We start from the raw sequence: 22,687 nt of genomic DNA on the forward strand, positions 1-22,687 counted from the left end.
ACAATTCCTCAAGTATGATGCCCCTCAGTCTCACTATACAAAACGAACCCAAATTTGTCAATGTTAAAAGTATACAGTGTAAAACAGTATCTTTAACACAGCCCTCTGATACAAAACAAATTACTTTTAGTACACTTCAAAAAGGGGGAAATTATTTTATAATTTGGTACACAAATACTAGGAATTGTCACCACATATAGCTCTAAGCATCCTGTTTATGACATAGATGTATCATTATATTCTAAGAGATGAAGATGGAATCTCTCTCGGTATATTTCTAGAATTACAGCATTATTTCCTTGTTTCAAGTAGACTTCAATGCAACAGAACGTAGAAGAGTTTTTGGAAATTTAGTGGAAGCTTAAATTATCAACTATTTGTAATTAACATTGCATTTTATGAGAGGAAAATAATCATGGTTATTGTTTTCATGGGTTATTTGCCTTTTTTTAAAAGAAAGTTTGTGATATCATAACATGCTTTCACGGTCGGGCCTGCAAGGTCACATTATATCTTTAAGATCTTGCTATAATGCATGTTTTCTATAAACTCCAGCCCGCATATATGCAGGCCCAGTCTCTATTGGGTTAACAGAATTTTCAGTATTTGTTGCTCTAGGAAATACTTAGCACTCTTATTTATAAGTAAGTTGATATCATTTTAAGTACTTCATTTGTATAAGTAGTGACTAGTATGCACGTACACACATTTCCTATTTTGATAGTTCATATTTCTTCCTTTAATTTCATTTTCATTGAATAATATCTTTCTTTAAGTTAATTGAATAATAGCTTTCTTTAAGTTAATTTAATATTAATTTAATGGGCATGGATTTATTACAATAACATAAAAAGTATGGATTTCATATTTACATATATTATACTTTTACAAAAAATGTTGTTGCATGCTCCATTTGAAGAGGAACTATATATTTTTTTTAATTCTTTAAATGTTTTAATTTCACAAAAGGAAATCCAATGTATGTTATACTTTTGCAAGTAGCCATTTTTCACGCAGGCCAATTCCAGTCCTTGTAAAAGACTAGTCTTCTTTTTATGTCACAGATGACTCTTTTTTTTGTGTACAAATTGCCTTTAGAATAAAAAATTTAAAAAAAAATGAATTTTAATCCTCAGACGTATCCATTTATTAATAGGCATTCTTGAAGAAAAATCAGAGTCACAGCCCCCCCCCCCCCAAACAAAAAAAAAAGAAAGAAAATGGAAATTAACTTCTTTTCCAAAATTTTGATTATAGTTCACCAAAATTGTGCACCAAATCCTTCAATTTAACTATTGAAAATGCAAAAATACATGGTGATATAAACCTGATTGTTGACTTCGCAAGTCAGTCCAGACATTTTAGGGGGGATGGGGGGTGTTATAACTAGCGGGTATTAAATATGATGTGATTGTGTGCTACAGCTAAAGGCAAGAGAAACAATTTAAATCAATCAAACAAGCAGAAACAGCTGCAAATTACTGACCTTTTTTTTTTCTTTATTTTTATTGATCAATCCCAATGGTGTTTTCATTTGATTAATATTTTTGTAATTATTATTTTTTTTTTGGGGGGGGGGCTTTAAATTATTTGACCTTCTCTATATTCATTGTAGAAGTGTAATATTTTGTGATGGAAGTATAGCTGAGTCTGCATTTAATTTCTAAGTTTATACAATTGCCAATCCTTTACTGTCGGCCCTACATCTTATTATTTGTCATGGTTTAGAATTCATCATGTTGAGATTTAGGCTTCAGACAGTGTTTTATTTTTGCTGGTTCATATTTGCTCGAAAAGAATGGGCAGGGACAAATTCATTTACAAGACTCGCATAGAGTTTGTATGGTACAGAAACCTTACTTCCCCATTCCTCCCCCCCTTTTTTTTTGGGGGGGGGGCGAGTACCACAAAATACCAAAATATGGGGAAAATTCTGAAGGAATATCAACCTGTTATGTTGCAACAAACTTACAGTTATTAGAAGCTTAGAAGCTAGGTCAAGATGGTGTCACTCAGTCCAGACTGCCATCTTCGCTCTCCCAATTTCCAGATGTTCTGAGAGGGATATTCACACTCGCCGGCTTATGAAGAATACCTCTTGATTAGAAGAAATTGTTCAGCTCTTTCAATTGTTGTGCATTTACACCTGTCTGAAACAGATCTAAGGCCTTTTCACACGTGAATCTTGAATCATCATTGTAATAATTATTGCACTTCGTCTTTAGAATCATCGGACCTTTCACAAGCTCATTTGAGAACTGAATTGAAAACTGTGAATTTAATTCGCGAGCGAAGGGGGTATGTGTCCTTGGTGATTTGTCAATCAAAGCACTGCATCGCAAATACAAACTACGATCAGTGCATGACAATTGTATTATCTACGGAAGTGCTCTAAAGGTCACGTAAGCTCCGCCCCCGAAAAGATGTTTTGGATGTCAAGCCTTTCACACGCAAAATTCGTACCGTAATCACCTCCGGAGTTGAATTTGATTTTGTGATTGTGATTAGCGTTCATGATTCTAATCATGTTCTTGTTTTGTTTCACACATGCTAAATATTCGTCATTAGCCTTATTTTTCACTTGAATAATCATTCAAATTACAATTTTTTTCACCGTGTGAAAGGGTGGTTAATTTCTCAAGGTCATGACCCTGCAATGAGACTTTCTTGACCGTATTTTGACATTTAGTTTAACTTGGACCATGGTCTTTGACACTGTTCTCATTATACTTTCTAAAACTGGTTTGCTGGAAACCGATTTAGGAAACCAGTTTGGAAGATCACCTTGCTAGCTTTCCCATTTGATCAGCCGAAAAAACGTCCTTGTTGCTATGGGAATGCTCTCAGTGGGGGTGACATGTTTCGCGTGAAATTCGAAACCGCAACGTAATCATTCTACTCACAGTTTGTGGAGTATGGAGCTCAAAATGTGCGAAGATGGCTTCCCGAAGAACGGTTGTGTCCGCACAACGATACAAAGCGATCTTGAAAACTACGTCTCGAGATGGTTTTCCGAACTGGTTTAGAAAATCGCTTCCAAGACCGCTTCGACTGATCTCATGACACGTTAAACTAGTTTCCACTAAACTAGTTTTAGGGTGGTAATTACTTTGCGCTAAAGTTTGTTTGCACATGGGAAGCCAAATATGTCAAAATTTGTTTACAATGCATGATTCTTTTGTTTACTATGGCCTTTCCCCATTCCTGAAAGGTGAAGACACTTGTCCTCTATATCATTCTTCCCCCTCCTATTCTCATCCATTATTCCTCCCCCTCCCCCTATTCTTCTTCTTCCTCTTCTTCTTCCTCTTCATCTCCCCCCCCCCCCCCCTTCAAAGTGTTTGAGAAAATATGAGAAAGAGCGAGGACGAAAGAAAGACAGAGAGTGGGCCTATACAAAAACCAGAGAACCCTCCCCCCCCCCCAGCAAAATGGATCAACAACCTCTACTTGTAAGAGATTTGTAACACAATTGGCTGTCCATAGTTGACCACAAATTTAGACCAGGGCCCGTAAAACAAAGATTAGCGATTAATCGCTAATAAAGTCATTTGAAAGGACAATTCTGATTGGTTCATCGTCAGTCTAACGAGCAAATCCTGCATGCAACAACGATTTTGATAGGCCCTTTCATTTAGCGATTGATCACTAACCTTTGTGTTGCGGGCAAAAAGCCAGGAAAACATTGCTCTGTATAGCATTGCTCTTTGAATTAAACCCCGAGTTCTGAATACGATCCTCTCATTCCTGTATTGAGAAAGGATACAGACCTATAACTCTTTCCTCATATAATAATATTTCTCATAATTTGCTTTCACACTGTTCCTGTGACCATTAAAGGTCAAGTCCACCCCAGTAAAATGCTCATTTGAATAAATAGAGAAAAATCAAACTAGAATTATGCTGAAAATTTCATCAAAATTGGATGTAAAATAAGAAAGTTATGACATTTTAAAGTTTCGCTAATTTTTCACAAAACAATGATATGCACAATTCAGTGACATGCAAATGAGACAGTCGATAATGTCCTTCACTCACTATTTCTTTTGTTTTCTTTTGTTTGAATCATACAATATTTCATTTTTTTACAGATTTGACAATGAGGACCAACTTGAGTGGACCATACAGTCTTAAGCAATGCTAATTCCACATGTTCAGGGAGAAATTAATCATTGTTTCACTTGACAATGAGGAGAAAATAAGAATATTTCATATTATAAAATACAAAAGAAATAGTGAGTGGATGACGTCATCAGTCTCCTCATTTGCATACCGAACAGGATGTGCATGTAACTGTTTTGGAAATTAAGCAAAACTTTAAAATGTCATAACTTTCTTATTTTACATCCGATTTTGATGAAATTTTCAGTGTAATGCTTGTTGGATTTTTCTCTTTTTATTTAAATCAACTTTTCGTTGGGGTGGACTTGTCCTTTAAGGAACCCCTGCCCAAGTTTTCACAAACTTTGAAAAGTACCTTCTACTCTGCAGGTAGTCCTGTATATTGATTTTGGGATACTACATGTACAAGCAGTATACTTTTGCACTGGCAAAATATCCTCAAGGTATTTCTTGTGATCTGGGAGGTATGAAATCACGTAGTGCCATAAATTTCCATTGCTGAAAAAGTGATGATTACTTCTAGTTGGTAGTCCATGCTTACTGTGTATATTAATCATACACTCTGAGTGGGTGCGTTAAGGGGCATGGGGAAACAATTTTCGTTTCAAAGGTCATAGGGGATATAGTTTGTGATTTGGGATAATGAAGAGGAATCATTGCAAAGAGGCCGTTGACTTTGTTCTTCCATTTTCTCACTTGGCTATTGTAATTCCCAATACTGTCCAGTTCAAAGTTTGATTTTATAATTTTTAAGTGATGCAATGAGAAGTTTGTTAATCAGACGGATTCCTGTTGCCTGCCACACAGAGGGTTTTGACCAATCTGATCAATGGCAATTGTGGAAATCTGTCAATGTTATTAATTCTTCATATGTGTATTTTTAAATAAGGAGCAGCACTCTGATTTGTTCAGATGAAGGTGCATGCAGGAGTACATGTGTACATCCTATTAAGAGTGCTTTTTAAATGGCAATATGCCTGATTCTGGTCAAACAATGTTTAGAAACGCACCTTTTGTAAGTTTACGATGGGCATTCTGAAACGTCGTTTAAATGAAAGTAAGCATGGACACAACGGTCGCAACCGTGTTTTGGACTAATCACGTATGAAAACACTGATTCTGGCCAGAAAAGTGGAAGCATAAACACAGCCTTAGAGTGCTTTTTGAATGGTCATATGCATTCTAGATGCTGTTGGCTATCTGTAGTTAAAATCGATCAGATCAATCACAACTTTTTGGTAGACAGGGCCGTGGGAACAAAACATTAGAACCATACTAGAGTACTTGGTAGTCATATTTAGAGTGCTTTTTGAATGGCAATATGCATTCTAGATGTTAGGGTTGTTGGCTATCTGAAGTAACGATCGATCAGATCAAGTCAATCACTATTTTTGGTAGACAGGGCTCTGGGAACAAAACACTAGAACCAGACTAGAGTACTCGATGGTAAACAATAATTTGAGAGAAAGTCTCAAGGTGAATTGAGATGGTACTTTCTTGTGAAATAATGAATGCTGAACATTTTCAACACAAATAGGTATAATTAACTCAGAAATGGGCCTGTTGTGCTCATTTTTCAAATTTTACTATAAAGCAATGTATTTCCAACCATAATCATTAGGGTTATAACATAAGCTTATGTAAATTGGTCATTGGATTCTTGTGTAAATTAATGCAAAACTTGAATTGCGATATTCTTTATTTTGAAATCTATTTTCTGTACTTTTCTTGTCTTACATGTAGCATACTATACATGTCAGTGTTGTTATAATTTGTGTATTAATTGTGTTGTATATTTTTTGCAATGAATATTCATGAACACTTGAAAATCACAACAAACTTTAGGAAAGGCAAAATTCACCATCCTCTTGAGTTTTTTGCATCATACACACTATTCTTGAGCTTGAGGAGACATAACACACTGTCCAAACTTAGTTTTTACTGAAGAATCTCTTGACTGTTGATATGTTGACTCTGCATGTTTTTGTAAACAAAGCCCACTACGTGACAAGCTGACAAACGTATTTGAACGCATTCATTTTTAAACTCAGACAGCTGCATCGCGAGCATTATTTCAAAGTATATTTTGTATTTTGAAGGAATATGTTTAGGTATACTTTGATGAGATTGGAATTTTATTCAACTTATCCACATCTGCCTTGGTAATAAGGAAACTTTCTAGTAATGCATGGAAATAAACAGAACTTCTGATGTTGATCCATTTTACTCGGGGGGGGGGGGGGTCTCCATTTTATATTATTGTGTCTCTGGGTTTTTGTATAGGACCACTCTCTGTCTTTCTTTCTTCCTTGCTCTTTCTCATATTTTCTCAAACACTTTGAAGAAGGGGGGAAATGAAGAGGAAGAAGAATAAGAGGAGGAAGGAGGAGGAGAAGAATGAGGAGGAGGAGAGGAAGGAGGAGAAGGAGGAGGAGAGGAAGGAGGAGGAGAAGAAGGAGGAGGAGAAGAAGAAGATGTAGGGGGAGGAGGAGAGGAAGGGGGAGGAGAAGAAGAAGGAGGAGAGGGAGGAGGAGGAGAAGAAGAAGAAGGAGGAGGAGAGGAAGGAGAGGAAGGAGGAGGAGAAGAAGATGAAGGAGGAGAGGAAGGAGAAGAAGAAGGAGGAGAGGGAGGAGGAGGAGAAGAAGGAGGAGGAGAGGAAGGAGGAGGAGAAGATGAAGGAGGAGAGGAAGGAGAAGAAGAAGGAGGAGAGGGAGGAGGAGGAGAAGAAGGAGGAGGAGAGGAAGGAGGAGGAGATGAAGATGAAGGAGGAGGAGAAGAAGATGAAGGAGGAGAGGAAGGAGGAGGAGAAGAAGAAGGAGGAGAGGGAGGAGGAGAAGAAGAAGAAGGAGGAGAGGAAGAAGAAGGAGGAGAAGAAGAAGGGGAGGAATTACAAGAATAGGAGGAGAAGAAGAGGGAGAAGAAGGAAGAGGAGGAGAAAGAGGAGAAGAAGAAGAAGAGGGAGAAGGAGGAGGAGAAAAAGAAGGGGAAGAAGGAGAAGGGAAGAAGGAGGAGGAGAGGGAGGAGGAGAAAGAGGAGGAGGAAGGGATTGAAAGGTCAAAGATGCAACTCTACATCAGTTACTTTCACTCAACTTCTGAAGAAGTTCAAGCTGAAAAATCACAAGTTGTTTTGAAGAAGAAATTGGACGATGACAGACGCGATGAACCCTTTCCTCTTAAGTGGGCCACACAGTTAAACAGCTGTGATCCTCCAGTAATCTAGATCCGAATGGGTTTTTTTGTTCGGAAAACCTGTGCACCGACGACTCGTTGCACCAAGGAGATATCACCTCTCCTTGGTTGCACTCTACACTTTAGTAGACTTGTTAAGAGGTTGAACGCTGCATTTTTGAGTACAAATGTCCCACTTGGCACAAATGTTCCTTGAGTCAAAAGAAAAAGATTCATCCAAAGAGACACGCTGTATCTATGCAAATAAGCAAGTAATTTGCATAAATTTGCATATTATGTCAATATAGTAAAAACAAGTATTTCAGAATATATATTTAACCAGAACTGCCCTAAAATTGGAAATAAAGACTTAGGGTAAGAAAGGGAAGAAAATTGTCATAAAATAATTGGGATATCCTTGCTTATTATTACCTAATTTACATAAATTATGCAAATTATAATTTAAAACAGAGTATTTTTTCATGAATCCTGAACTGCTTTTAAAAAACAGCAACTAATACACAATGTCAACATTCTTCATGAAAGATAATATATTAGCGAAAACATCGATATGCTTCATGACAGTATTAGTGTCTTAATTTGCTTAGAAAGAGGGCAAATATGTCAAAATGTATGACGTGATATTGCGCTAAAACGAGACCAAAACAATCTCTATGTCACAGTCACACTCACGAATCGGACAATAAAGCGATCAATGGTATGTCATTCGAGATAACACAATCTCAACACAATAGCTTCCATCGGCTTCTCGTATCGCTTTTGTTGGTGTGTATGCCACACCGTAATCTATGGTATATACGGGCAAAATGCATTTCGGTATCGGTAAAACACTATTAATTTTGTTTTATTTGTTTCTAATTTGTTTCTCTTGGAAAATTTACAGGAGACATTGCTTTGCAGGTTACTGCTTTAATGAAACTCTGGCACATGAATCATGACGAATGTATCCTACCTCAATCCATATTTTAACTTTATTAAAATATATATCTTTTTGGAGACCCCGAGGTGGCAAAACTGCATCCCCCTGCATTCCCGCCACTTTACAAAACCAGTTTGACTTGTATAATCGACTTGGAAAAGACAGATGTATGAGACATCAGTCAACATGTTTCCTGAAGATTTTTCTTTTTGTTTATTTAAGCCTACGCCCACGGGAGCCCTCCGAATTTACCCCATCCCCTCTCCGTATTTCGACTTTAAATAAAAAAAATATCGTGTTTTAAAACCATCGGCAAGGCAAATTGCGTTTATTGGTATAATAAAGCAACTTTTATATCTATATTTTTATATTTACATTCATCATTATTGATATTATTATAATTATTATTAATATTATTATTATTATTATTATTACTGTTATTATTATTATTATTATTATTATTATTGTTCTGCCATTTGTAATAGTGCTCTAGCACAGTAAAGGCTATAACCCAACATGAGCATGCCTAGGATACCCTCTCCCTTTTTGGTTTTATGTATTCAAAAATAGTTTATTGTCTTTAGAACTCTTAAAAGATTACTTTTGTTTGTATTGATATCTTGGAATAGATTGAGGAGAAAATACTCTACAACTGACATGAAGAGGAGCTGTGGTACATTGAAGAACAGCCACACAGCCCTTTATTGATTCCACTCCATGTTAAATTTAAATATTTTTAGAGCCCAACCGGAAGAAAGATGAATTTCTACTACACAAAGTAAAGCCTCTTTGCATTCTCCTCTTGAAAAAAAAAAACATAGAAGGCATTGTTTTATATCTCATAAAATAAGTTCGTGTACGTGACGGTGGCCTGTCGAAGTTGCCCAACCGTTTATTTTGTTTCGACAATATATATTTAGAATATCGTCTAAATGATCTGAAACCCTCATCTGGAAAAGGGCACTTATTAAAGGCAGCATCTACACCATATATAGGAGGCCCTGGCACTGGGAAGAGGGGACTGAAGCTTGTTAAATTTCTTCGGACCAAAATTTTACATTGAAACTTTTTTGCTTTTCAAATTTACATCAAGAAATTTAACAAGCAAATAAACAAAATGGATTGCACTACAAAATGAAGGGGTTTTTTTTGGTAACGTTTTTTTTTTTTCGTTTTGTCACATCTGCCGGAATTCCAGGGGGTGCTGTCTATGGAGAATAACACACGCAGCACATCCCCCCCCCCTTCAGAAAAATCTTGCGGGTGCTTCAGCCCCCGCTTCCAAGTACCAGGGCCTCCTCTATATAATGTAGATGCTGCCTTTAATAAGTGCCCTTTTCCAGATGAGGGCTTCATTTAGACGATATTCTAAATATATATTGTCAAAACAAAATAAAGGGTTGGGCAACTTCGACAGGCCACCGTCATTTACACGAACTTATTTTATGCGATATAAAACAATGCCTTCTATGTTTTTTTTTTCAAGAGGAGAAAGTAAAGAGGCTTTACTGTGTGTAGTAGAAATGTATCTTTCTTCCGAATGGACTCTAAAAATATTTAAATTTAACATAGAGTGGAATCAATAAAGGGGTATTTTAGAGCTTACGTGTGGCTTTTATTCAATGTACCACAGCTCTTCTACATGTCAATTGTAGAGTATTTTCACCTCAATCTATTCCAAGATATGAGTTCTAAAGACAATAAACTATTTTTGAATACATAAAACCAAAAGGGGAAAGGGTATCCTAGGCACGCTCATGTCGAGTTATAGCCTTTACTGTGCTAGAGCATTATTACAAACTGCAAAACAACAACAACAACAATAATAATAACAATAATAATAATAATAATAATAATATTAATGATAATAATAATATTAATATAGATAAATATGAAATATAGATATAAAAGTTGCTTTATTATACCAAAAACGCAATTTGCCTTGCCGGTGGCTTTAAAACACGATATTTTTTTTTTATGTAGTGTCGAAATACAGAGAGGGGATGGGGTAAATTCGGAGGGCTCCCATGGACGTAGGCTTAAATAAACAATAAAAAACTATCTTCTGGAAACATGTTAACTGATGTCTCATACTTCTGTCTTTTCCAAGTCGATAATACAAGTCAAACTGGTTTTGTAAAGTAGCGGGAATGCCGTGGGGAATGCAGTTTTGCCACTTCGGGGTCTCCAAAAGATATATATTTTAATAAAGTTAGAATATGGATTGAGGTGGGGTACGTTCGTCATGATTCATGTGCCAGAGCTTCATTAAAGCAGTAACCTGCAAAGCAATGTCTCCTGTAGATTTTCCAAGAGAAACAAATTAGAAACAAAAAAAAATTAATAGTGTTTTACCGATACCGAAATGCATTTTGCCCGTATATACCATAGATTACGGTATGGCAGACACACCAACAAAAGCGATACGAGAAGCCGATGGAAGCTATTGTGTTGAGATTGTGTTATCTCGAATGACATACCATTGATCGCTTTATTGTCCGATTCGTGAGTGTGACTGTGATATAGAGGTTGTTTTGGTCTCGTTTTAGCGCAATAGCACGTCATACATTTTGACATATTTGCCCTCTTTCTAAGCAAATTAAGACACTAATACTGTCATGAAGCATATCGATGTTTTCGCTAATATATTCTCTTCCATGTAGAATGTTGACATTGTGTATTAATTGCTGTTATTTATAAAACAGTTCAGGATTCATGAAAAAATACTTTGTTTTAAATTATAATTTGCATAATTTATGTAAATTAGGTAATAATAAACAAGGATATCCCAATTATTTTATGACAATTTTCTTCCCTTTCTTACCCTAAGTCTTTATTACCAATTTTAGGGCAGTTCTGGTTAAAAATTTATTCTGAAATACTTGTTTTTACTATATCGACATAATATGCAAATTTATGCAAATTACTTGCTTATTTGCATAGATACAGCGTGTCTCTTTGGATGAATCCTTTTCTTTTGACTCAAGGAACATTTGTGCCAAGTGGGACATTTGTACTCAAAAATGCAGCGTTCACCCCTTTTTTTGCAGTTAACAAGTCTACTACTTGGCAATATGCCTATTGAAAAAAATCAAAGGAATAGGCATATCTGTGTATGAAGTGCAATGAGCCCGGGGGGGGCCACTTACATTGACGAGTGGATACCATGCGCGACCAAAAAAACACGTAAAAAGGATGTCTTTTTCACGACAGGGCATGTTACGTACGTAACGTGATAAGGGTGTCAAAAACACAAAAATAATGAAAAAAGGGTATCTATTTCGCTATGAAAATTACGTGTTTAGGGTAGAATTCGCGGGGATGATAAAACAAAATTAAAATGTTTTATAAAGGATGTCCTTTTTGCCCCAACACTTCGTGTTTAGAGTCCGATTTGCGCGAGGTGTAGAAGGTGGGGTCGTACTAAACCAATAAGGTAAAGCCGACGACCGAAGGACCCGTAACAATCAAACATTCCTGTACTTGTTTAGGGGTTCATTTCAGGGAACATTTGCCAAGAGTATCGTTTTGTTTCCAATACTTGTTAAGGGTAGGGTTTCACACGCCAATACTTGTTAAGGGGTGCATTTTCAGAATATGGAAATTACGTGTTTAGGGTGCTTTTCGAGACACCATGGTCGCGCATGGTATCCACTCGTGAATGGAAGTGGCCCCCCCCCGGGGCAATGAGTTGAGTGAGTGTACTGTAGGGGTCTCCCGAACAAACTATCTAGACTACCAGAAAAAGACAAAAACTGAATTGGGGAAGTTTTAAAGAAACCTGATGAGGAACAAGAAAATAATGGCTGTTTGGGGGAAAATGATCATGTACACCTGTACTTTATTGGTAAATCTGAAATTTGCTAGTGGTAGAGACAATTCTCACATGTACTTGTACATTAGGGATGTGGGGTTTTCTCTCTGGACGGTATAAAAATATAATACAGAAAATATCTACTAGTACATTTCTTCATACAAGAATATCATTATTTGAGTGAAACTTGCAAAGAAATAATTAATTTCTGTGAGTTTGTATTAGACCAATGGAGAAGTTGTCCCTTTCCTGTTTGAGAATTATATTTCATGTATATAATTTCAAATTTTTATAATTGTATAAAAAAACTTTTGGGGGGGACGGGGACAACTGTCATTTGGATCATTAATATGAAACTGTGATACCATGGTGATGGAATATTTTGTTGTCACCAAGGTTGTGGTGATGGCATTGGGGTTTGGTTGGTTTATTTTTCCTCACACAAGGTCATCATAAAAGGACAAGATATTAACCACAATAATAGCAATTTCAGTTTCCAAAATTAACGATACTGTAAGCAGTAACATGCTGAGGCCCCAATTTGGAGGTATTTATTTTATTTTGGGGGTCATCTGTTAGTTATTCATTGCATTTCGGGTCTAAACAAAACGTATGCTTCATTAAAGGTGACGTTGAACTGCTGTGCATTAATGCAGATATCTCCTTCCTAGGTATCATCTGTATACCCCCATTCAGACTGACAGATTCATCATTTAGTGGACTACATTGGTCTTGCGTAGCATGATGAGGTTCTGGCCTAGTTTCAACAATATCCAATTAAATGTAAAACATTGGGTGCAGATTGCGATAGAATGCTTAAAGCTATGAAAAGAAACTTGATTTAGGAAATCAAGTGAATATTTACAGTGGAAAATTGCTTGAATTTGGTCCTTGTTATCTAACCATAAAAATTGGTCTTCAGGAAACAAGAGTGCCGAGGCCATAGATATTCATTTCATGCTGTTTGGTGTTGCCTCTCTTCAGTTTTCAGTGAAAACTAAAAAATGTTGTCTTCAATCCTTTCATGTGGTAGGCTGAAATTATAGTTTTCATTCAAAATTATTCTTCAGTTGCCTTCTTACTTCCTTTAGTGTGATGATAATCAGTGGCTGGAGCTTGAAATCGTGAAATTCTAATTGGCGAGTCGTCTTGACCTAAATGTGTAGTTTCGTCATACACAGTAAAAATAAATTTCACACACAAAAAAATTAAAACCAGGTTTTCTAAATAAACTTTCAGTTATTGTTTGAGAGTTTAAACAAATGTTTTAAGAATTAAAACAACAATGTTTAACTTTTAAACAATAATTATTAGAAAAACGTTACGGTATGAATTTCTAATATTTTCATTAAATTTTAAATAATAAGCGATCAATTAGTGTCTTCAACCAGGTTGTATATTTTGCAATATACAAGTACATTCTCTAGTCTGTATCCCTATGAATTTCCTCTGGTCTGAACAGAGCCTCAAACAGGCCAGGACCAGATGGTGTTATGATGCGGTTCGCTCTAGATGAGACGATGGCTTCATACCACCGCGCTCCACCAGATCTCATCGTAACCGTGACGACAGCCAGATATGAGTTGCCTGCATCATCCCCTTCATGCTGGTTCCGTCCACTTGCATTTTGACGTCAAACTTAATATGGGCAGGTTGCTTGAACTGCGCTTGATTATGACCCATTTTATACCATTTGGTGTGTTAAGTAACTGTCAGTGCCTGTGTGTGGTGTAAAAAACAAAAAAAGTTTGTTGCCATGTAGGCAACTTGTTTCACTCAGATGGTACCAGTGGGTGACTTCACACCGACTCAATCACCAAAATACCATTACATTTATGAGAGCTTGTTCAGGCCTCAGAATTTCTGAGGATTATTGTCCTGCATTGATAACCAACCGAACCGGACCCTTTCGGTGTAAGTTCTGAAAGTTATTAGGGGAAACTGCCAGTTCATCGATTGCCAGCACGTCCACATATCGCATGGTCTAGCTTCATAGTCTAAAGCCATTTCCTCCATCAACATTTTATCTAACGACCATTTTGTCCAATCATCACTTCGTCTAATCACCAGTTTGTCTATGACCATTTCGTCTCATAACCAGTTGGTTCAATATCCATTTTATTTTCATTCATTTTGCCCAATTATACTAAATGGTATATGGACTAAATGGCTATTTGACCAACTGGTTATTAGACGAAATGGTGAGTGGCCAAAATGGCGATCAGACCATGTGGATAGTGGACAAACTGATGGTAGACTGAATGATAGGTGAGTTGGTAATTGGACGAATTGGCATTATTCTAGACCAAATGAAAATCAACTGTTATTAGCATGCAAACTGCGAAGTAGCCACACAACGACCCAATGTACTCACTGAGCTGGAAAGTTCTCCCTATTTGCTTGCTTCCACTCTGCAAGAACACCCGCAACCTCGGAAAATTCCCGCAAAAGCTCCCACCATTTTGACAATTACCTAGCAAGTATTTTCTTTTGGGGATATTATGATTAATTTCCTTTCACACTGGCTTTTTTTAAATAATAAAACTGCATAAGTGCAATGGAAAATAGATGTGTATTCTAGTAAACCCATATAACTCTTTCTTCTCTTTTTGTTCTTGTCATTTTAACTTCCCTTTTCTTGTAATAAACCCCCACCCCCTCCCATGTAAAATGATATTTAAGTTTTATGTCCACAGTTGATTAATATAACAAAATTTATGTGACGCCTCCAATGATGAACATTAAATAACGTCTTCAACTGGAATCATACATGTATCTTGTTGTTCAAAGTAATCTCGTTACAAACCACAAGTACAGGATACAAGGGAAAGAGAACCCTTTGTTTTCATTTTATTTTTCAAGATTGAAGTGTAAACAATATGATATTGTAAAAGATAATTGTACTTTTAGAAATGGAAAGGAAATGAAATATATATACCCTTCCAAACTCTTTGCAATTCTATGTATTTTTCATGCTTTCTTTTTATTATTTTGACTTCAAACAACAACAAAATTCTTATAGAGTAAAAGTGCTCAAATGCTACAAGGAAGGCTGGCAGCCTGGGCTCGTCTTTTCATTACAATTAGTATTTAGTTACTTGAAAATTGATCCATGTTCATCAATATCAAATGTTTCAATTAAATGATACAAATGGTATCCTTTGTGTTATCTGTTATTCAATTCGCAGTACATCACATGAAGAAGAGCAAATATTATGATAGTTTTGTTTATTTGATGCAATAACTTAAGTGTTTTATTTACAGAACAAAGTTCATATCTCTTTCAGATCACAAGGGTTTTTACCACATTTACATGTATTTCCAACTTCAATATGCACGTGATATCAAAATCATTTTGGTTAAAGGCTCCTTTTCAGTTTCTATTCATTGTTATGACTGTTTCTTGATTTGTTATTGGTTCTTCTTCATAATTGTTCTTTTGTTTAAAGGCATTTGTTGGCTTTTCTTCATCAAGTGTGTATACCATCAGTCCGAGGGTTACAATTTATTGCCTCCTTATTTGGAGAATCAAAGGAAACCAAAACCCAAGAAGAGAAACAATCTTATTGGAAAGAGTAAAATGAAAGGAAAATTTTAAAACACGTTTCTTTAAAATCGGTTATGGACATTTAAAATGTCTTGTTGTACTTTCTATGGGGATCCTGAAATTGGCCAACATGCAGATTTTGCAGAATGGCAGATTTTGTAGACAACTCTCCATTTGTTTTGTACACAATTTTTCAGATTTTCCTAATTATCTTTCAAATTGCATCTCCTGATCATAACATATGTCATGGGAAAATATAATCTACACCACATAAGCCAAGGTCAGGAGGAGATAATATGTAAAATAAAGGGGAAAATCTTTGAAATTTTTGTATAAAACAAATGGACAGTTGACCACAAAATCAGCCATTTTGAAGCATGTTTGCTAATTTGAGGATCCCCATAGAAAGTACACTCAAGACTTTTCAAACATCCATAATTCTTTTATTTTGTAACCGATATTGATGAAACAAGTTTTAGATTGCTCCTCATATTTTATTCTCTCTGATGAGATTGATACACTCCTTGTATTTTGGTTTCCTTTCAAGATAAATGCCAGTTGTGGTAACAGTCTCAATATGAATTCAAACAGAATCCAATAAAACGACCACCCAAGTGTTTGTGTATAAATAAGAAATATGTGCAATTGAAATGTGTGAATTGCTGATAAATGAGCAAAGTAAGCACCAAATTCCATCAAATGGGTCTTTTTCCAAGCAATATTAATACACTGTCCTGCATATGTTTTTCTGTGTTAGTATTCATCAGAATTATCAGTTTCCAGCTAAGATTTTATTATTTCACAAGGATATGAGTTTACATTAATGTACCGGATCTAGATAGATGAAACTATGGTAACAATTAACCTTGATTTTAAAGATTTTCTAGTGATTATTTGTTGCAGTGACATTCTTTTACCTTCAATACTTAAGGAATAATAATCATTCCTCTCATACTCTCTTCCAATCCTACTTTACTCTCATGTGGTATTGTAATTCTATAGTTGTTTATTATAATCCAATTAGTTATTTGTTTGTTTTTCTGATAATTAAACATGTGGGAGAAAGTATTTGATATTAAATTGTATATCCCCTAATTTCACTATTTTCATAACTAATTTGATGACATTCGATATTAAAATGTAGACGTATACTTATATTCAGATTTCTGGTGCTTTGCACTTGGTCTGCAGTCCCCCAGAATTGGTTTAGTAGGAACTGGTTAGGAAAATGAATGTGAACAGGTTCTTTGATTTGTCTCTCCAAAGTTATGCAATAAAGATTTTCTAAGTTTTCTCTTCTTTTTTTTATGCTGGGGATGGGTGTCAGACTGATGGGGAGGGGTAGGGGAACATGACAATACACACACTGCATCTCCCCCCCCCCCTCCCTTTACAAAATGGAAACTATTGAAGAACACAAGTAATTTAATTTTCTCTCTATTTTTTTCTGAGGAAGTAAAATTCAACTTTGAATTATGATAACATGATATTTTAGTTGTCCAAGTATCAAGAAGCTCAGTGGTATGCAAGTCATGTTTAGCTTATGATTGTACGTTCTTTTCTTTCTTCTTTATTTACAGATCTGAGATGTGTGCCCGTGCCACCGCTGCTTGTGTGGATCGCATTCATTCTATTTCTGCTGATATGTAAATAAGATATATTTTCTTTGTATTCTCAACACTCTGTTAACAGAGTCAAGACATTTGGCAGGTCTGACTACCCTCTGAATCAAATTCAAGTTCAACCATGAAAATGGGATGTGCTGGAAGTCAAATTGATTTGAAATCAAAGATATTCTTGTTTATAGATCGGACTACTCTCATATTTCGTAGTAGTCAACGTCAACTTGGATGTAGTGTCAGCAGGTAGTCAGCTGAATATGGGTACTTGTTTTCCAGTTACTCTGACTTCCAGTTTCCTCAGGATTCTTAGTTGCTACTCCAATATGAGTCGGTAGAATACACTCCCACCTAATCCCATTCTTAGTCAAATTTGACTCCACTGAAATTAGTGTGTAGACGCTTATTTTATAATGTTTTTATCATGACTTACTAGATTCACTTGACTTTGTTGAATTAATTACTGAATTCCAACCCACTCATGTTTCTTTCATCAAAGATGAATTATAAGTTTTGTTATAGGCTACTGAAATCCTTCAATTTGATTGGCTATGGGCAAATTTATTGTAAATTTCCATCATTTGTTATTAATAACAAATTCTTTACAACATTTGTGTGCTTTTTGTGTTTTCTTGAAATTCTTCATATACCATATATATTTTTATAGAAACCTAATGATGCACTGATGAATATCATTTTGTGATGCTAAAACTCAACGCAAATAATATAATCATTAATGTGTAAAGTTTATAATTATACATTATATGCTCCACTAGACCGAGATGTCTCTACCATAAAACAATGGAATGATATCCAAGTATCATTTCCATAATCTAGGCACAAAAATGACTGAGATTGACGAAGCTTGTCATGGTTCGGCACTTTCATGCAGAGGATCATTAGTGACAATTTCTCATTTCATTAAAACCTGGTATTGATAGCCTTCAGGCCTTGGTAAAGGTTTATCATTCTCGAGTTCAGTAACTACAGCTAATTTGTCATACTAGATATCCTAGGAATAAAATGTAGTTTGACAGCATGTAAAAGGCAATTATTTTGTGGTTGAGATCCATTTAAACAACTTTGACACATTGTGACCCTTTCATTTATGACAGGACTTTCTGAAAGAATTTCGAACAACTGATGGGAAACAATTCCTTTAGGCAACATGAAATTTGCTCCAGGGACAATTGCTTCGGGCTTAATTGTTCCAAAGGTGTAGGGGTAGGGTTAAGGTTGCTATAGGGTTTCATGTTGGGTTTACAGTTAGGTTTAGGGTAGGGTATAGTGTTAAACCCAGGGTTGAGGTTGGTCATTCAATCGGTGTGTGGAATTTTCAGCAGAGCAATTGTCGCCGGAGCAAATGTCATGGATCTTTCCTTGAAACCCTCTAGAATTGTGGTTGGTGAACTGACACTAATCTCTATAGAGTAGAATTAACTTATGAGCTCATTTGACAATCAAATAATCATAAATGACAGGGAATGGTAAAAATTGTTTTCTTTACCGTAAAGCATGATTAAAGGTCAAGTCCACCCCAGAAAATTTTTGATTTGAATCAACAGAGAAAAATCAGACAAGCATAATGCTGAAAATTTCATCAAATTCGGATGTAAACTAAAAAAGTTATGACATTTTAAAGTTTCGCTTCATTTCACAAAACAGTTATATGCACATCCTGGTCGGTATGCAAATGAGGAGACGGATGACCTCATCCGCTCACTATTTCTTTTGTATTTTATTATATGAAATATTCTTATTTTCTCCTGATTGACAAGTGAAACAAAGATTAATTCCTCCCTCAACATATGGAATTAGCATTTTTTAATACTAAATGGTTCAGTCAAGTTGGTCCTCAATGTCAAATCTGTAAAAAATGAAATATTGTATAATTCAAACAATAAAAAACAAAAGAAATAGTGAGTGATGGACATCATCAACCGACCCATTTGCATGTCACTGAGTTGTGCATATCACTGTTTTGTGAAAATAAGCGAAACTTTAAAATGCCATAACTTTCTTATTTTACATACGATTTTGATAAAATTTTCAGCGTTATGCTAGTTTGATTTTTCTATATTTATTCAAATCAACATTTTTCTGGGGTGGACTTGTCCTTTAAAGAGTGCTGTAATTCCTGTAAACATCTAAAATATACATTGTACACACACGTTTTGACATTTACAGCTTCATGTAATTTTAAGCACAAAGTTAGACCATGGTCTATAAAGTTGAATTGGACTTCAGATTTTGGGTTCATCGAGTCAATATGATCTGCATGAGTACATGTATGACAATAATATTTTTTGTATTCATGTTTTTCAGTGAACTAATTCTGAAGGTCAATGTCGTCAATTATTAATCTGTTCAAATGTTCAATATCTCGGGGTTGAGCCCAGTCCCCCCTTCCCACACACACACTCATGATAACATGATCTTATACTAAATGTGTATATTTATTGTTTTGTATATAATATCACAACCCTCTCTTGGATACATTTACTGGACATGATTATTGAGAAGCAATTAACCTGATAAATGTACGAGGGGGTATTAAAAGTGGGAAAAAATTTGACTAGTTGTTTTTCCTTTTTTTTTTAAGTTGGAGTCCCTTTTGTCAATCGATCATAATGATGAATATTCACTTGAAGCATGTTTGCTTGTAGATGACAGGAATTGAAAAGGATATATGTTTACAGTAGAACTGTATTCTGATTTAAGTCAATTTACTTACAGGGGCACCAGAGCAGGCTTGTTATGTTTGTATGCATACGCTTAAATTTGTGGTTTGTTTGGTAAGAGTGCACTATGACGTAGGATGTTGGCAAATTTAGCTTGGTGCAAGTATGATCATGATGATCAAGTGCATTTTCTTGGTCTAATTTTGGTCTGGTCCCATAAGATAGTTTTTTTACATTGCATATTGATCAAGGAAATATATATGGAAGTGCTTCCATTAATTTGACAAAGATTATTTTAAAATCTACAAATTTGGGAACATAGGATATCTACATGCTTTCACAAGAAAATTGTGATTACATGGGGTGTTTTTCCCCCTCTATTGATTTGTATGAAGACAAACATGACTAAACTACCATGTATGCACCTGCAAAACTTGCACGAGGGTTCATGGGAGCCCCCCCCCCACACACACACACACACCCTCTTGTTATTTGTTTTGTTTTTTCCTGTACTCAAGTGGCTCTATATCTTCCTTTCGAACTATGATTTGAATGGGATATTAAATATTAATAATCATATAATATTTGAAATATGCACAAAATCCTTGGTGGTCTTGAAATGTTTAAATCTATATGTGCATGTGTACTTGTTGTTTGTAAGGGGATAACTAGATAAGTAATTTACTTTTGTTATCCCCTCCACTGTATTATAATATGCTGACTTTGTACACTTCTATTTTGATTGTGGAAATCAAATTCAATTCAATATTTTCATTATCATGTGAAAGCGTAAATGTATGTTGACCAATGTATTTGTTGAAATATGTACATGGTTTCAGATATTTATGTGTGTTGGTCATACCACTGAAAGACATTTTAGTATGAACTGGAAACACTATAATGTATTATTATTATGCAGTCAGAATAAGTATTCTTGTTACATCATTCACATTTTGCCAGAGTAAATAGGCCTATACTGTCTACCCTGTATTTTTAACTATTTGGGAATAAATTATGATGGATACAAAATTATGCTTCCCCTCATTTATTTATCTATTTTGTGTGATTATCTTTTTGTAATAACTGCTATATCAATTTTATGGCAGGGATTTTGGAGAAAAATATTATAATTTCAAAAATGATAAAAGATGAGGAAATGTAATAGAACAATAGATAAGACTATCAATTACAGAGGTCTGTAACTTGTCTGTAACTGTAAAAAAGAATCGTCCCTGTAAATCACCTTTGGCCCTTGGCCGCCCCTGTATTCAAGATATTACAGGCTTGCATGTAAATGTAAATGTATATGCCCCCTACACGAGCATGTAACTTTCTTATCCATTATCCTATTTATTTGACTTATTTTAAGTTTCCACAAAAATATTTATTTTTACCCATTTTTAATTCCCTGTATAATCGCAAGGGATGTCTCCTTGTCTTGTCCGAAGCAAAGAATGGTTGATTTGAGAAGTGGCAAATCTTTGCAATTCCAAGAACTTTATTCGCATCATACCACATGATTGAAAGGTGAGAATAGTAATCGCGGACAGCTTTACAGAATTACGTAATTACGTAATACAATTGTCACTGTTTGTATCTGCGATGCAGTGCTTTGATTGACAAGTCACCAAGGACACATACCGCCTTCGCTCGGGAATTCGAATTCAAATCACAGTTTTCGAGTGAGCGTGTGTAAGGTCCGATGATTCTAAGGACGAATTGCAATCATTATTCCAATGATGATTCAAGATTTACGTTTGAAAAGGTCCCCCCGGAAAGGTCCCTATAGATCTACTAAAAAGTTTAAAAGATTAATTTCTCGGGGGTTGGTGTTGACGAGTTTTTACCTGGTTGCTGAAAAGGCATTAATGCTTGTAAGCAGGCAACAAGAGGACCGATTGCTTAAGGTCCTCTCCGAGGGACATGGTAATGAGGATTAATGCCTTACCAAAGGGCACTAGCGCACCAAGTGGGAATCGAACCCGGGTCACCGGAATCCGAAACCTCCGCTATTGCGCGTCCTGTTTGTTTGGGTGTAAATCAGTCCTCCGCTAGACAATTACGTAATTCTGTTTTAAAAAAATAAGAATGATAATAATTTAAAAAAAATGAACACGACCATTTGTGATTCTTTGCCCATGGGACACGATTATGGAGAATCCTGTTTACAGTTACGCCGCATCGCTGGGCACAATGATGTAATGGGTAGAAGTTAAACAAAATTAAACCCTTTCAATTGAGTTTTGTATACGCGTCCTTAAATTATGCAGTCTGGGACACGACAAGGAGGGTAGGGGCGATTTAAGATATTTTATAAGTTGTGGGGGACAAAGGGAGGAGAAAATGTCAAATTTGGTTTGCCTTATCCCCATCGAAATACACTGGAGCTACTCTTAAACTCGTATTAAGGGGAAAGACGTGATGGGGAGAAAGAAGGAAAATGGAAAAAGAATACAACAGAGGTCTTGATTGCGTATCCCTATATTAGGCATACCCATGTCCATGGCCCTGGGGTGCTGAAGCACCCCCCCCCCCAGATTTTAGTGGGGGGTGCTGCGTGTTTTTCTCCATAGGCAGCAAAATGACGTATATTTTGTAGTGAAACTTTTTTGGGGGGCTCGTCAGATTTCTCGGGTGCGAAATGGCTTTCTTGTTAAATTTACATCAGCACCCCTGTTTAAATTATTAATTTTTTTAATCGTTTCCAGGGCCTTGCCCATGTTCGGAAAAATACGACGTAACCTTTTGATTGCCCCCCCCCCCCCTCCCTCCCTCCATTAAAATACTCTGACGC

This window comes from Lytechinus pictus, chromosome 4, assembly GCF_037042905.1.
Source record: "Lytechinus pictus isolate F3 Inbred chromosome 4, Lp3.0, whole genome shotgun sequence".
NCBI classification, from domain to species: domain Eukaryota; kingdom Metazoa; phylum Echinodermata; class Echinoidea; order Temnopleuroida; family Toxopneustidae; genus Lytechinus; species Lytechinus pictus.